The sequence below is a fragment of the Ranitomeya imitator genome, chromosome 7 (genome assembly GCF_032444005.1).
Source record: "Ranitomeya imitator isolate aRanImi1 chromosome 7, aRanImi1.pri, whole genome shotgun sequence".
Taxonomy (NCBI): domain Eukaryota; kingdom Metazoa; phylum Chordata; class Amphibia; order Anura; family Dendrobatidae; genus Ranitomeya; species Ranitomeya imitator.
In genome coordinates this window covers 140834724-140848451 of record NC_091288.1, presented here as the reverse complement: position 1 = coordinate 140848451, position 13728 = coordinate 140834724, and the positions used below count along the sequence as shown (strand labels likewise).

General features: G+C 37.9%; 9 non-coding genes across 9 annotated transcripts; all 9 read left to right on the top strand.

The window, feature by feature from the left end:
- The first annotated feature begins 1187 nt into the window (after positions 1-1187).
- TRNAT-AGU (transfer RNA threonine (anticodon AGU)) lies at positions 1188-1261 on the top strand. The gene has a single exon. It is a non-coding gene; the product is annotated as a tRNA-Thr (tRNA).
- A 1349-nt stretch (positions 1262-2610) lies between these two features.
- Positions 2611-2684, top strand: TRNAT-AGU (transfer RNA threonine (anticodon AGU)). The gene has a single exon. It is a non-coding gene; the product is annotated as a tRNA-Thr (tRNA).
- A 1349-nt stretch (positions 2685-4033) lies between these two features.
- Positions 4034-4107, top strand: TRNAT-AGU (transfer RNA threonine (anticodon AGU)). The gene has a single exon. It is a non-coding gene; the product is annotated as a tRNA-Thr (tRNA).
- A 1648-nt stretch (positions 4108-5755) lies between these two features.
- TRNAT-AGU (transfer RNA threonine (anticodon AGU)) lies at positions 5756-5829 on the top strand. The gene has a single exon. It is a non-coding gene; the product is annotated as a tRNA-Thr (tRNA).
- Positions 5830-7178: 1349 nt separating this feature from the next.
- TRNAT-AGU (transfer RNA threonine (anticodon AGU)) lies at positions 7179-7252 on the top strand. Its single transcript has one exon. It is a non-coding gene; the product is annotated as a tRNA-Thr (tRNA).
- Positions 7253-8601: 1349 nt separating this feature from the next.
- On the top strand, positions 8602-8675 carry TRNAT-AGU (transfer RNA threonine (anticodon AGU)). The gene has a single exon. It is a non-coding gene; the product is annotated as a tRNA-Thr (tRNA).
- A 1648-nt stretch (positions 8676-10323) lies between these two features.
- TRNAT-AGU (transfer RNA threonine (anticodon AGU)) lies at positions 10324-10397 on the top strand. The gene has a single exon. It is a non-coding gene; the product is annotated as a tRNA-Thr (tRNA).
- Positions 10398-11746: 1349 nt separating this feature from the next.
- Positions 11747-11820, top strand: TRNAT-AGU (transfer RNA threonine (anticodon AGU)). The gene has a single exon. It is a non-coding gene; the product is annotated as a tRNA-Thr (tRNA).
- A 1350-nt stretch (positions 11821-13170) lies between these two features.
- TRNAT-AGU (transfer RNA threonine (anticodon AGU)) lies at positions 13171-13244 on the top strand. Its single transcript has one exon. It is a non-coding gene; the product is annotated as a tRNA-Thr (tRNA).
- The last annotated feature ends 484 nt before the right edge of the window (positions 13245-13728 follow it).

Sequence of the window (13728 nt, the reverse complement as noted above, 5' to 3'; positions counted from 1 at the left end):
ATAACAACTTAAAACCAGTGGATTTTATTTTGAAATTCCTCCTCTTTATGCATCTGACTCGCTAAGCAGGCTTTCTAAAGTATCACACCTTTTTGTCCTTTGGCTTAGTTGGTCTAAGTGCCTGTTTAGTAAACAGAAAATCTTGATTTTCTGATAGGAAACTTCCTATCTTAAAAATGGGATTTTCACTTGCATGAAACCTCAAATTTACCTTGGCTACGTCTTTACTGATAGTGCAATTGTGAGATGAAGAATGTCTTCTGTATAAGGGCCAAAAAGGAAGAAAGATGGCATCAATCATGACAACTTAAAACCAGTGGATTTTATTTTGAAATTCCTCCTCTTTATGCATCTGACTCGCTAAGCAGGCTTTCTAAAGTATCACACCTTTTTGTCCTTTGGCTTAGTTGGTCTAAGTGCCTGTTTAGTAAACAGAAAATCTTGATTTCGAACGTCAGCAGTGGTTTTCTTTCTTCATCTCAGTTTGGGTCATTTTAGCCAAAAAAAGGTGGACTTTTGTTCTTGTATGACATTAAACAAGTCTTTACCACAGTCAAAACATAGTGCAGTTGAGAGAAAAAAAATCTCTGCTGTCGAAACGCTTAAAAAGGAATTAGACGATATAACTTTCTTTAGAGAATAAAGGATGGCATCAAGCATTTCAAAATAAAACCAGTGGAATTACACTTCTAACTCTGCAAAGTTTGATAGCAGCTTTCTTAAAAAGGAAGATAAACTTTCAAGCTTGACGTATCTACCGCTTTGGCTAGAAATGAAAACAAAACAATACAACATGAAACAAGCAGAATAAACCGACGAGGATGGGATTCGAACCCATGCATGCAGAGCACAATGGATTAGCAGTCCATCGCCTTAACCACTCGGCCACCTCGTCTACATGGCGCGCATGCGCTAAGGAGAAAAGATGTAATGATTATTTTTACGGGTCAGTGTGTTTTCGTTGAAGATATTACAGTGTCTATCCTTTACAGTTAGATTGGGGCAAACTCTTTTGGCCCTGCTGTGGCATTCCTTCAATCTGCCTATTCTGTGTCATAACTTGGAAGAAAAACAAGTACCAAGTTGAAGCTGTGCTAGAAGATGGATCATTCAATTATGGAACTTCAAAACCCAAGGCCTTGTCATCGATCCAGATTCTATTGCATTTCATAGGCTTTCCAGCTTGTGGTGCTGTGGCTTAGTTGGTTAAAGCGCCTGTCTAGTAAACAGGAGATCCTGAGTTCGAATCTCAGCAGTGCCTTGTTTTCATCATCTCAAAAAGAAACTTCCTATCTTAAAAATGGGATTTTCACTTGCATGAAACCTCAAATTTACCTTGGCTACGTCTTTACTGATAGTGCAATTGTGAGATGAAGAATGTCTTCTGTATAAGGGCCAAAAAGGAAGAAAGATGGCATCAATCATAACAACTTAAAACCAGTGGATTTTATTTTGAAATTCCTCCTCTTTATGCATCTGACTCGCTAAGCAGGCTTTCTAAAGTATCACACCTTTTTGTCCTTTGGCTTAGTTGGTCTAAGTGCCTGTTTAGTAAACAGAAAATCTTGATTTTCTGATAGGAAACTTCCTATCTTAAAAATGGGATTTTCACTTGCATGAAACCTCAAATTTACCTTGGCTACGTCTTTACTGATAGTGCAATTGTGAGATGAAGAATGTCTTCTGTATAAGGGCCAAAAAGGAAGAAAGATGGCATCAATCATGACAACTTAAAACCAGTGGATTTTATTTTGAAATTCCTCCTCTTTATGCATCTGACTCGCTAAGCAGGCTTTCTAAAGTATCACACCTTTTTGTCCTTTGGCTTAGTTGGTCTAAGTGCCTGTTTAGTAAACAGAAAATCTTGATTTCGAACGTCAGCAGTGGTTTTCTTTCTTCATCTCAGTTTGGGTCATTTTAGCCAAAAAAAGGTGGACTTTTGTTCTTGTATGACATTAAACAAGTCTTTACCACAGTCAAAACATAGTGCAGTTGAGAGAAAAAAAATCTCTGCTGTCGAAACGCTTAAAAAGGAATTAGACGATATAACTTTCTTTAGAGAATAAAGGATGGCATCAAGCATTTCAAAATAAAACCAGTGGAATTACACTTCTAACTCTGCAAAGTTTGATAGCAGCTTTCTTAAAAAGGAAGATAAACTTTCAAGCTTGACGTATCTACCGCTTTGGCTAGAAATGAAAACAAAACAATACAACATGAAACAAGCAGAATAAACCGACGAGGATGGGATTCGAACCCATGCATGCAGAGCACAATAGATTAGCAGTCCATCGCCTTAACCACTCGGCCACCTCGTCTACATGGTGTGCATGCGCTAAGGAGAAAAGATGTAATGATTATTTTTACGGGTCAGTGTGTTTTCGTTGAAGATATTACAGTGTCTATTCTTTACAGTTAGATTGGGGCAAACTCTTTTGGCCCTGCTGTGGCATTCCTTCAATCTGCCTATTCTGTGTCATAACTTGGAAGAAAAACAAGTACCAAGTTGAAGCTGTGCTAGAAGATGGATCATTCAATTATGGAACTTCAAAACCCAAGGCCTTGTCATCGATCCAGATTCTATTGCATTTCATAGGCTTTCCAGCTTGTGGTGCTGTGGCTTAGTTGGTTAAAGCGCCTGTCTAGTAAACAGGAGATCCTGAGTTCGAATCTCAGCAGTGCCTTGTTTTCATCATCTCAAAAAGAAACTTCCTATCTTAAAAATGGGATTTTCACTTGCATGAAACCTCAAATTTACCTTGGCTACGTCTTTACTGATAGTGCAATTGTGAGATGAAGAATGTCTTCTGTATAAGGGCCAAAAAGGAAGAAAGATGGCATCAATCATAACAACTTAAAACCAGTGGATTTTATTTTGAAATTCCTCCTCTTTATGCATCTGACTCGCTAAGCAGGCTTTCTAAAGTATCACACCTTTTTGTCCTTTGGCTTAGTTGGTCTAAGTGCCTGTTTAGTAAACAGAAAATCTTGATTTTCTGATAGGAAACTTCCTATCTTAAAAATGGGATTTTCACTTGCATGAAACCTCAAATTTACCTTGGCTACGTCTTTACTGATAGTGCAATTGTGAGATGAAGAATGTCTTCTGTATAAGGGCCAAAAAGGAAGAAAGATGGCATCAATCATGACAACTTAAAACCAGTGGATTTTATTTTGAAATTCCTCCTCTTTATGCATCTGACTCGCTAAGCAGGCTTTCTAAAGTATCACACCTTTTTGTCCTTTGGCTTAGTTGGTCTAAGTGCCTGTTTAGTAAACAGAAAATCTTGATTTCGAACGTCAGCAGTGGTTTTCTTTCTTCATCTCAGTTTGGGTCATTTTAGCCAAAAAAAGGTGGACTTTTGTTCTTGTATGACATTAAACAAGTCTTTACCACAGTCAAAACATAGTGCAGTTGAGAGAAAAAAAATCTCTGCTGTCGAAACGCTTAAAAAGGAATTAGACGATATAACTTTCTTTAGAGAATAAAGGATGGCATCAAGCATTTCAAAATAAAACCAGTGGAATTACACTTCTAACTCTGCAAAGTTTGATAGCAGCTTTCTTAAAAAGGAAGATAAACTTTCAAGCTTGACGTATCTACCGCTTTGGCTAGAAATGAAAACAAAACAATACAACATGAAACAAGCAGAATAAACCGACGAGGATGGGATTCGAACCCATGCATGCAGAGCACAATAGATTAGCAGTCCATCGCCTTAACCACTCGGCCACCTCGTCTACATGGTGTGCATGCGCTAAGGAGAAAAGATGTAATGATTATTTTTACGGGTCAGTGTGTTTTCGTTGAAGATATTACAGTGTCTATTCTTTACAGTTAGATTGGGGCAAACTCTTTTGGCCCTGCTGTGGCATTCCTTCAATCTGCCTATTCTGTGTCATAACTTGGAAGAAAAACAAGTACCAAGTTGAAGCTGTGCTAGAAGATGGATCATTCAATTATGGAACTTCAAAACCCAAGGCCTTGTCATCGATCCAGATTCTATTGCATTTCATAGGCTTTCCAGCTTGTGGTGCTGTGGCTTAGTTGGTTAAAGCGCCTGTCTAGTAAACAGGAGATCCTGAGTTCGAATCTCAGCAGTGCCTTGTTTTCATCATCTCAAAAAGAAACTTCCTATCTTAAAAATGGGATTTTCACTTGCATGAAACCTCAAATTTACCTTGGCTACGTCTTTACTGATAGTGCAATTGTGAGATGAAGAATGTCTTCTGTATAAGGGCCAAAAAGGAAGAAAGATGGCATCAATCATAACAACTTAAAACCAGTGGATTTTATTTTGAAATTCCTCCTCTTTATGCATCTGACTCGCTAAGCAGGCTTTCTAAAGTATCACACCTTTTTGTCCTTTGGCTTAGTTGGTCTAAGTGCCTGTTTAGTAAACAGAAAATCTTGATTTTCTGATAGGAAACTTCCTATCTTAAAAATGGGATTTTCACTTGCATGAAACCTCAAATTTACCTTGGCTACGTCTTTACTGATAGTGCAATTGTGAGATGAAGAATGTCTTCTGTATAAGGGCCAAAAAGGAAGAAAGATGGCATCAATCATGACAACTTAAAACCAGTGGATTTTATTTTGAAATTCCTCCTCTTTATGCATCTGACTCGCTAAGCAGGCTTTCTAAAGTATCACACCTTTTTGTCCTTTGGCTTAGTTGGTCTAAGTGCCTGTTTAGTAAACAGAAAATCTTGATTTTCTGATAGGAAACTTCCTATCTTAAAAATGGGATTTTCACTTGCATGAAACCTCAAATTTACCTTGGCTACGTCTTTACTGATAGTGCAATTGTGAGATGAAGAATGTCTTCTGTATAAGGGCCAAAAAGGAAGAAAGATGGCATCAATCATGACAACTTAAAACCAGTGGATTTTATTTTGAAATTCCTCCTCTTTATGCATCTGACTCGCTAAGCAGGCTTTCTAAAGTATCACACCTTTTTGTCCTTTGGCTTAGTTGGTCTAAGTGCCTGTTTAGTAAACAGAAAATCTTGATTTCGAACGTCAGCAGTGGTTTTCTTTCTTCATCTCAGTTTGGGTCATTTTAGCCAAAAAAAGGTGGACTTTTGTTCTTGTATGACATTAAACAAGTCTTTACCACAGTCAAAACATAGTGCAGTTGAGAGAAAAAAAATCTCTGCTGTCGAAACGCTTAAAAAGGAATTAGACGATATAACTTTCTTTAGAGAATAAAGGATGGCATCAAGCATTTCAAAATAAAACCAGTGGAATTACACTTCTAACTCTGCAAAGTTTGATAGCAGCTTTCTTAAAAAGGAAGATAAACTTTCAAGCTTGACGTATCTACCGCTTTGGCTAGAAATGAAAACAAAACAATACAACATGAAACAAGCAGAATAAACCGACGAGGATGGGATTCGAACCCATGCATGCAGAGCACAATAGATTAGCAGTCCATCGCCTTAACCACTCGGCCACCTCGTCTACATGGTGTGCATGCGCTAAGGAGAAAAGATGTAATGATTATTTTTACGGGTCAGTGTGTTTTCGTTGAAGATATTACAGTGTCTATTCTTTACAGTTAGATTGGGGCAAACTCTTTTGGCCCTGCTGTGGCATTCCTTCAATCTGCCTATTCTGTGTCATAACTTGGAAGAAAAACAAGTACCAAGTTGAAGCTGTGCTAGAAGATGGATCATTCAATTATGGAACTTCAAAACCCAAGGCCTTGTCATCGATCCAGATTCTATTGCATTTCATAGGCTTTCCAGCTTGTGGTGCTGTGGCTTAGTTGGTTAAAGCGCCTGTCTAGTAAACAGGAGATCCTGAGTTCGAATCTCAGCAGTGCCTTGTTTTCATCATCTCAAAAAGAAACTTCCTATCTTAAAAATGGGATTTTCACTTGCATGAAACCTCAAATTTACCTTGGCTACGTCTTTACTGATAGTGCAATTGTGAGATGAAGAATGTCTTCTGTATAAGGGCCAAAAAGGAAGAAAGATGGCATCAATCATAACAACTTAAAACCAGTGGATTTTATTTTGAAATTCCTCCTCTTTATGCATCTGACTCGCTAAGCAGGCTTTCTAAAGTATCACACCTTTTTGTCCTTTGGCTTAGTTGGTCTAAGTGCCTGTTTAGTAAACAGAAAATCTTGATTTTCTGATAGGAAACTTCCTATCTTAAAAATGGGATTTTCACTTGCATGAAACCTCAAATTTACCTTGGCTACGTCTTTACTGATAGTGCAATTGTGAGATGAAGAATGTCTTCTGTATAAGGGCCAAAAAGGAAGAAAGATGGCATCAATCATGACAACTTAAAACCAGTGGATTTTATTTTGAAATTCCTCCTCTTTATGCATCTGACTCGCTAAGCAGGCTTTCTAAAGTATCACACCTTTTTGTCCTTTGGCTTAGTTGGTCTAAGTGCCTGTTTAGTAAACAGAAAATCTTGATTTCGAACGTCAGCAGTGGTTTTCTTTCTTCATCTCAGTTTGGGTCATTTTAGCCAAAAAAAGGTGGACTTTTGTTCTTGTATGACATTAAACAAGTCTTTACCACAGTCAAAACATAGTGCAGTTGAGAGAAAAAAAATCTCTGCTGTCGAAACGCTTAAAAAGGAATTAGACGATATAACTTTCTTTAGAGAATAAAGGATGGCATCAAGCATTTCAAAATAAAACCAGTGGAATTACACTTCTAACTCTGCAAAGTTTGATAGCAGCTTTCTTAAAAAGGAAGATAAACTTTCAAGCTTGACGTATCTACCGCTTTGGCTAGAAATGAAAACAAAACAATACAACATGAAACAAGCAGAATAAACCGACGAGGATGGGATTCGAACCCATGCATGCAGAGCACAATAGATTAGCAGTCCATCGCCTTAACCACTCGGCCACCTCGTCTACATGGTGTGCATGCGCTAAGGAGAAAAGATGTAATGATTATTTTTACGGGTCAGTGTGTTTTCGTTGAAGATATTACAGTGTCTATTCTTTACAGTTAGATTGGGGCAAACTCTTTTGGCCCTGCTGTGGCATTCCTTCAATCTGCCTATTCTGTGTCATAACTTGGAAGAAAAACAAGTACCAAGTTGAAGCTGTGCTAGAAGATGGATCATTCAATTATGGAACTTCAAAACCCAAGGCCTTGTCATCGATCCAGATTCTATTGCATTTCATAGGCTTTCCAGCTTGTGGTGCTGTGGCTTAGTTGGTTAAAGCGCCTGTCTAGTAAACAGGAGATCCTGAGTTCGAATCTCAGCAGTGCCTTGTTTTCATCATCTCAAAAAGAAACTTCCTATCTTAAAAATGGGATTTTCACTTGCATGAAACCTCAAATTTACCTTGGCTACGTCTTTACTGATAGTGCAATTGTGAGATGAAGAATGTCTTCTGTATAAGGGCCAAAAAGGAAGAAAGATGGCATCAATCATAACAACTTAAAACCAGTGGATTTTATTTTGAAATTCCTCCTCTTTATGCATCTGACTCGCTAAGCAGGCTTTCTAAAGTATCACACCTTTTTGTCCTTTGGCTTAGTTGGTCTAAGTGCCTGTTTAGTAAACAGAAAATCTTGATTTTCTGATAGGAAACTTCCTATCTTAAAAATGGGATTTTCACTTGCATGAAACCTCAAATTTACCTTGGCTACGTCTTTACTGATAGTGCAATTGTGAGATGAAGAATGTCTTCTGTATAAGGGCCAAAAAGGAAGAAAGATGGCATCAATCATGACAACTTAAAACCAGTGGATTTTATTTTGAAATTCCTCCTCTTTATGCATCTGACTCGCTAAGCAGGCTTTCTAAAGTATCACACCTTTTTGTCCTTTGGCTTAGTTGGTCTAAGTGCCTGTTTAGTAAACAGAAAATCTTGATTTCGAACGTCAGCAGTGGTTTTCTTTCTTCATCTCAGTTTGGGTCATTTTAGCCAAAAAAAGGTGGACTTTTGTTCTTGTATGACATTAAACAAGTCTTTACCACAGTCAAAACATAGTGCAGTTGAGAGAAAAAAAATCTCTGCTGTCGAAACGCTTAAAAAGGAATTAGACGATATAACTTTCTTTAGAGAATAAAGGATGGCATCAAGCATTTCAAAATAAAACCAGTGGAATTACACTTCTAACTCTGCAAAGTTTGATAGCAGCTTTCTTAAAAAGGAAGATAAACTTTCAAGCTTGACGTATCTACCGCTTTGGCTAGAAATGAAAACAAAACAATACAACATGAAACAAGCAGAATAAACCGACGAGGATGGGATTCGAACCCATGCATGCAGAGCACAATAGATTAGCAGTCCATCGCCTTAACCACTCGGCCACCTCGTCTACATGGTGTGCATGCGCTAAGGAGAAAAGATGTAATGATTATTTTTACGGGTCAGTGTGTTTTCGTTGAAGATATTACAGTGTCTATTCTTTACAGTTAGATTGGGGCAAACTCTTTTGGCCCTGCTGTGGCATTCCTTCAATCTGCCTATTCTGTGTCATAACTTGGAAGAAAAACAAGTACCAAGTTGAAGCTGTGCTAGAAGATGGATCATTCAATTATGGAACTTCAAAACCCAAGGCCTTGTCATCGATCCAGATTCTATTGCATTTCATAGGCTTTCCAGCTTGTGGTGCTGTGGCTTAGTTGGTTAAAGCGCCTGTCTAGTAAACAGGAGATCCTGAGTTCGAATCTCAGCAGTGCCTTGTTTTCATCATCTCAAAAAGAAACTTCCTATCTTAAAAATGGGATTTTCACTTGCATGAAACCTCAAATTTACCTTGGCTACGTCTTTACTGATAGTGCAATTGTGAGATGAAGAATGTCTTCTGTATAAGGGCCAAAAAGGAAGAAAGATGGCATCAATCATAACAACTTAAAACCAGTGGATTTTATTTTGAAATTCCTCCTCTTTATGCATCTGACTCGCTAAGCAGGCTTTCTAAAGTATCACACCTTTTTGTCCTTTGGCTTAGTTGGTCTAAGTGCCTGTTTAGTAAACAGAAAATCTTGATTTTCTGATAGGAAACTTCCTATCTTAAAAATGGGATTTTCACTTGCATGAAACCTCAAATTTACCTTGGCTACGTCTTTACTGATAGTGCAATTGTGAGATGAAGAATGTCTTCTGTATAAGGGCCAAAAAGGAAGAAAGATGGCATCAATCATGACAACTTAAAACCAGTGGATTTTATTTTGAAATTCCTCCTCTTTATGCATCTGACTCGCTAAGCAGGCTTTCTAAAGTATCACACCTTTTTGTCCTTTGGCTTAGTTGGTCTAAGTGCCTGTTTAGTAAACAGAAAATCTTGATTTTCTGATAGGAAACTTCCTATCTTAAAAATGGGATTTTCACTTGCATGAAACCTCAAATTTACCTTGGCTACGTCTTTACTGATAGTGCAATTGTGAGATGAAGAATGTCTTCTGTATAAGGGCCAAAAAGGAAGAAAGATGGCATCAATCATGACAACTTAAAACCAGTGGATTTTATTTTGAAATTCCTCCTCTTTATGCATCTGACTCGCTAAGCAGGCTTTCTAAAGTATCACACCTTTTTGTCCTTTGGCTTAGTTGGTCTAAGTGCCTGTTTAGTAAACAGAAAATCTTGATTTCGAACGTCAGCAGTGGTTTTCTTTCTTCATCTCAGTTTGGGTCATTTTAGCCAAAAAAAGGTGGACTTTTGTTCTTGTATGACATTAAACAAGTCTTTACCACAGTCAAAACATAGTGCAGTTGAGAGAAAAAAAATCTCTGCTGTCGAAACGCTTAAAAAGGAATTAGACGATATAACTTTCTTTAGAGAATAAAGGATGGCATCAAGCATTTCAAAATAAAACCAGTGGAATTACACTTCTAACTCTGCAAAGTTTGATAGCAGCTTTCTTAAAAAGGAAGATAAACTTTCAAGCTTGACGTATCTACCGCTTTGGCTAGAAATGAAAACAAAACAATACAACATGAAACAAGCAGAATAAACCGACGAGGATGGGATTCGAACCCATGCATGCAGAGCACAATAGATTAGCAGTCCATCGCCTTAACCACTCGGCCACCTCGTCTACATGGTGTGCATGCGCTAAGGAGAAAAGATGTAATGATTATTTTTACGGGTCAGTGTGTTTTCGTTGAAGATATTACAGTGTCTATTCTTTACAGTTAGATTGGGGCAAACTCTTTTGGCCCTGCTGTGGCATTCCTTCAATCTGCCTATTCTGTGTCATAACTTGGAAGAAAAACAAGTACCAAGTTGAAGCTGTGCTAGAAGATGGATCATTCAATTATGGAACTTCAAAACCCAAGGCCTTGTCATCGATCCAGATTCTATTGCATTTCATAGGCTTTCCAGCTTGTGGTGCTGTGGCTTAGTTGGTTAAAGCGCCTGTCTAGTAAACAGGAGATCCTGAGTTCGAATCTCAGCAGTGCCTTGTTTTCATCATCTCAAAAAGAAACTTCCTATCTTAAAAATGGGATTTTCACTTGCATGAAACCTCAAATTTACCTTGGCTACGTCTTTACTGATAGTGCAATTGTGAGATGAAGAATGTCTTCTGTATAAGGGCCAAAAAGGAAGAAAGATGGCATCAATCATAACAACTTAAAACCAGTGGATTTTATTTTGAAATTCCTCCTCTTTATGCATCTGACTCGCTAAGCAGGCTTTCTAAAGTATCACACCTTTTTGTCCTTTGGCTTAGTTGGTCTAAGTGCCTGTTTAGTAAACAGAAAATCTTGATTTTCTGATAGGAAACTTCCTATCTTAAAAATGGGATTTTCACTTGCATGAAACCTCAAATTTACCTTGGCTACGTCTTTACTGATAGTGCAATTGTGAGATGAAGAATGTCTTCTGTATAAGGGCCAAAAAGGAAGAAAGATGGCATCAATCATGACAACTTAAAACCAGTGGATTTTATTTTGAAATTCCTCCTCTTTATGCATCTGACTCGCTAAGCAGGCTTTCTAAAGTATCACACCTTTTTGTCCTTTGGCTTAGTTGGTCTAAGTGCCTGTTTAGTAAACAGAAAATCTTGATTTCGAACGTCAGCAGTGGTTTTCTTTCTTCATCTCAGTTTGGGTCATTTTAGCCAAAAAAAGGTGGACTTTTGTTCTTGTATGACATTAAACAAGTCTTTACCACAGTCAAAACATAGTGCAGTTGAGAGAAAAAAAATCTCTGCTGTCGAAACGCTTAAAAAGGAATTAGACGATATAACTTTCTTTAGAGAATAAAGGATGGCATCAAGCATTTCAAAATAAAACCAGTGGAATTACACTTCTAACTCTGCAAAGTTTGATAGCAGCTTTCTTAAAAAGGAAGATAAACTTTCAAGCTTGACGTATCTACCGCTTTGGCTAGAAATGAAAACAAAACAATACAACATGAAACAAGCAGAATAAACCGACGAGGATGGGATTCGAACCCATGCATGCAGAGCACAATAGATTAGCAGTCCATCGCCTTAACCACTCGGCCACCTCGTCTACATGGTGTGCATGCGCTAAGGAGAAAAGATGTAATGATTATTTTTACGGGTCAGTGTGTTTTCGTTGAAGATATTACAGTGTCTATTCTTTACAGTTAGATTGGGGCAAACTCTTTTGGCCCTGCTGTGGCATTCCTTCAATCTGCCTATTCTGTGTCATAACTTGGAAGAAAAACAAGTACCAAGTTGAAGCTGTGCTAGAAGATGGATCATTCAATTATGGAACTTCAAAACCCAAGGCCTTGTCATCGATCCAGATTCTATTGCATTTCATAGGCTTTCCAGCTTGTGGTGCTGTGGCTTAGTTGGTTAAAGCGCCTGTCTAGTAAACAGGAGATCCTGAGTTCGAATCTCAGCAGTGCCTTGTTTTCATCATCTCAAAAAGAAACTTCCTATCTTAAAAATGGGATTTTCACTTGCATGAAACCTCAAATTTACCTTGGCTACGTCTTTACTGATAGTGCAATTGTGAGATGAAGAATGTCTTCTGTATAAGGGCCAAAAAGGAAGAAAGATGGCATCAATCATAACAACTTAAAACCAGTGGATTTTATTTTGAAATTCCTCCTCTTTATGCATCTGACTCGCTAAGCAGGCTTTCTAAAGTATCACACCTTTTTGTCCTTTGGCTTAGTTGGTCTAAGTGCCTGTTTAGTAAACAGAAAATCTTGATTTTCTGATAGGAAACTTCCTATCTTAAAAATGGGATTTTCACTTGCATGAAACCTCAAATTTACCTTGGCTACGTCTTTACTGATAGTGCAATTGTGAGATGAAGAATGTCTTCTGTATAAGGGCCAAAAAGGAAGAAAGATGGCATCAATCATGACAACTTAAAACCAGTGGATTTTATTTTGAAATTCCTCCTCTTTATGCATCTGACTCGCTAAGCAGGCTTTCTAAAGTATCACACCTTTTTGTCCTTTGGCTTAGTTGGTCTAAGTGCCTGTTTAGTAAACAGAAAATCTTGATTTCGAACGTCAGCAGTGGTTTTCTTTCTTCATCTCAGTTTGGGTCATTTTAGCCAAAAAAAGGTGGACTTTTGTTCTTGTATGACATTAAACAAGTCTTTACCACAGTCAAAACATAGTGCAGTTGAGAGAAAAAAAATCTCTGCTGTCGAAACGCTTAAAAAGGAATTAGACGATATAACTTTCTTTAGAGAATAAAGGATGGCATCAAGCATTTCAAAATAAAACCAGTGGAATTACACTTCTAACTCTGCAAAGTTTGATAGCAGCTTTCTTAAAAAGGAAGATAAACTTTCAAGCTTGACGTATCTACCGCTTTGGCTAGAAATGAAAACAAAACAATACAACATGAAACAAGCAGAATAAACCGACGAGGATGGGATTCGAACCCATGCATGCAGAGCACAATAGATTAGCAGTCCATCGCCTTAACCACTCGGCCACCTCGTCTACATGGTGTGCATGCGCTAAGGAGAAAAGATGTAATGATTATTTTTACGGGTCAGTGTGTTTTCGTTGAAGATATTACAGTGTCTATTCTTTACAGTTAGATTGGGGCAAACTCTTTTGGCCCTGCTGTGGCATTCCTTCAATCTGCCTATTCTGTGTCATAACTTGGAAGAAAAAACAAGTACCAAGTTGAAGCTGTGCTAGAAGATGGATCATTCAATTATGGAACTTCAAAACCCAAGGCCTTGTCATCGATCCAGATTCTATTGCATTTCATAGGCTTTCCAGCTTGTGGTGCTGTGGCTTAGTTGGTTAAAGCGCCTGTCTAGTAAACAGGAGATCCTGAGTTCGAATCTCAGCAGTGCCTTGTTTTCATCATCTCAAAAAGAAACTTCCTATCTTAAAAATGGGATTTTCACTTGCATGAAACCTCAAATTTACCTTGGCTACGTCTTTACTGATAGTGCAATTGTGAGATGAAGAATGTCTTCTGTATAAGGGCCAAAAAGGAAGAAAGATGGCATCAATCATGACAACTTAAAACCAGTGGATTTTTTTTTTGAAATTCCTCCTCTTTATGCATCTGACTCGCTAAGCAGGCTTTCTAAAGTATCACACCTTTTTGTCCTTTGGCTTAGTTGGTCTAAGTGCCTGTTTAGTAAACAGAAAATCTTGATTTTCTGATAGGAAACTTCCTATCTTAAAAATGGGATTTTCACTTGCATGAAACCTCAAATTTACCTTGGCTACGTCTTTACTGATAGTGCAATTGTGAGATGAAGAATGTCTTCTGTATAAGGGCCAAAAAGGAAGAAAGATGGCATCAATCATGACAACTTAAAACCAGTGGA